We start from the raw sequence: 2,599 nt of genomic DNA, 5'->3' as shown, positions 1-2,599 counted from the left end.
GGGAGCCGTAGTTCCGCTCCGGGCGCTCCGACTACAACTCCCGGGAGCCTGCGGGGAGCCCAAGGGGAGCCCACGGGGAGACCCAGGCCCGGCTCGGCTCGGGGGTGAGGGGGAGGTTCGGAGCAGTGCCCGGTTTGCCCGAGCGGAGCGGCCGCGCAGCCCGCGGGAGGGGATGAGGATGTTCGTGGGCTGCGTGTTTGGGGTGTTTAGGATCGCTCAGTCCAACAAGTGCTTGGTTTAGCAGGATTGGATGTTAAAAGAGTGGGTTTAGGTATTAGGGGGGAATTCTGCGCTGTGAAGGTCTCGGCGGTGAGCGGGAAGGTGCGGGGCAGTGCCCGGTTGGCCCACGGGAGGGGATGAGGGAGGGATGCCCGTGGGTTGCGTGTTTGCGGTGTTTAGGATCGCTCAGTCCAAGTTCTTGGTTTAGCGGAATTAAAAGAGTGGGTTTAGGTTGGATATTGAGGGGGAATTCTGCACTGTGAAGGTCTCCCATGAGGAGATCCAGGCCCGGCTCGGCTCGGGGGTGAAGGGGAAGGTGCGGGGCCGTGCCCGGTTGGCCCGGGCGGAGGGGATGAGGGAGGGATGCCCGTGGGTTGCGTGTTTGCGGTGTTTAGGATCGCTCAGTCCAACAAGTCTCGGTTTAGGGGGATTGGGTGTTAATTTAGTGGGTTTAGGTTGGATATTGAGGGGGAATTCTGCACTGTGAAGGTCTCTAACGGGGAGCTCCAGGCCCATGTCGGCTCAGGGGTGAGGGGGAAGGTTCGGGGCAGTGCCCGGTTGGCCCGCGGGAGGGAATAAGGGAGGGATGCTCGTGGGTTGACTGTTTGGGGTCTTTAGGATCGCTCAGTCCAACAAGTCCACGGTTTAGCAGGATTGGATGTTAAAAGAGTGGGTTTAGGTTGGGTATTAGGGGAGAATTCTGCGCTGTGAAGGGGGTGAGGCACTGGGCGAGGTCGCTCAAGGGAGGTGTGGATCACCCGTCCCTGGAAGCGTTCAATGCCAGGCCTTGGAGCAGGCTGTGATCATGGAAGGTTGGAAGTCTTGGAGCAAGCTGGGACAGTGGAAGGTTGGAAGTCTTGGAGCACCTTGGGATAGTGGAAGGTGTCCCTGCCCATGGCAGGGGGTGGAATGAGGTGATCGTCAAGGTCCCTGTCCAACCCAATTCTGCGATTCCATGAAGGGAATTCATGCTTTTGCTCAGCAGGTGGGTTTTGAACTCCTCCTCCTGTCCCAGCCTTGTGCCTGGAACGAGATCATGGGTGGCTGAAGTGCCACCAGAGGTGAATTTACACACCTGGATTGTGAAATGGGTTGGGTTGGAGGCAACCTTAAAGATCCCCCAGCTCCAACCCCCTTTTAGACAGGGACAGCTTCCACTGGGCCAGGTTGCTCCATCCAGCCTGGCCTTGAACCTTAAATCACAGGACTACTACTTTTGTAATTACCTTCAGAGGCAATTTAGGAGTTTGTGTCACGTCTGTGATGCTAACAGCGATGACAGTGTTCATGTGACTCTCTCCTGTCAGGTGCAGGACACACAAACTCCGCTGACTTTGCCCCTGATGAGCTCAGAGACACCTAAGTGAGGTAAAACCTTAGCAGCATTATCCCGCACTCTTCTGTGAGGTAAAGACACACAAACTCCACTGACTTTGCCTAAAAACTCTTGATTAAATGAGGTAAAACCTCCAAAACCAAGCTTGTCCCCTGTCCTCTGTGTTGCGTAAAAGGGATGTTGGCCAGGCCAGCTGAGCACACAAACTGGGGAAAAAAATGTGAATTTGTGAGGGAATTGATCTGCCTTGGTCCTGACACAGCTGCATTTCAGGTCAGCCTTTGGCCAGAGGGGGAAAAGTGACTGCTGGGGGATATTTTGGAGTGTGGTCAGTGGTGTTCCCTCCCTCAGCTTGGTTTTTGCCAGGCACATTTGTGTTAATCTGAATTTTAAAAAATTAATTAGAGGCAGGTGAGTGCCGCTGCACCAATTGGGAAGATCCATTCTTGGAGTTTTGGCTTCACTCAGTAAATACTGAGATAGTTCAGGACTTAAATGTGAGTTTTGGGCTCACTCAATAGATACTGAGATAATTCAGGATTTCTTTTGAGTTTTGAGCTCACTCAATGAATACTGAGATCATTTAGGACTTAAATTTGAGTTTTGGGATCACTCAATAAAAACTGAGATCATTCAGGCCTTACTTTTGTTTAGAATTTACTTGTTCTAAACAGGACTTGCACATCCAGGCTCTGAGTTATGTCAGGTTGGGGTTTTTTTTCAAGCTAATTTCTCTTTAAAAAATAAAAATGAAGTGTTTTAAGACTAAAAAAAACCCTTAAAATTCAAGCCTCCTTTCTTTAAAAAATAAAAATTAAAACCTAAATATTTTTAAGATGAAAAGAGTTAAAATTCAAGCTAAACTCTCTTTAAAAACGAAACTAAAAATTAAAATTGATTGTTTAAAATGAAAAAAAAATCAAGCTACTCTCTTGTAAAAATAAAATTAAAAATAAAATAAAATTGAGTGTTTGCAAAACACTGAATATTGGGGAGAAACCTCTGTTTTTGTGGCCCTATCCTGGTTTTTCAAGGAAATCAGCA

At 49.3% G+C, this 2,599-nt stretch overlaps 1 long non-coding RNA gene across 1 annotated transcript in view; it reads left to right on the top strand.

The window, feature by feature from the left end:
• The first annotated feature begins 69 nt into the window (after positions 1–69).
• The window catches only part of LOC115948625, a 6,289-nt gene continuing 3,759 nt past the window's right edge, over positions 70–2,599 (top strand). The window contains exon 1 of the long non-coding RNA XR_004082422.1: positions 70–104. This is a non-coding gene — a long non-coding RNA (uncharacterized LOC115948625). The remainder of the gene's footprint in view (positions 105–2,599) is intronic.

This window comes from Geospiza fortis, unplaced genomic scaffold (genome assembly GCF_000277835.1).
Source record: "Geospiza fortis unplaced genomic scaffold, GeoFor_1.0 scaffold37, whole genome shotgun sequence".
Classification (NCBI taxonomy): Eukaryota; Metazoa; Chordata; class Aves; order Passeriformes; family Thraupidae; genus Geospiza; species Geospiza fortis.
Note: the sequence above shows the minus strand (reverse complement) of the source record. Positions and strands in the feature narration are given on the sequence as shown.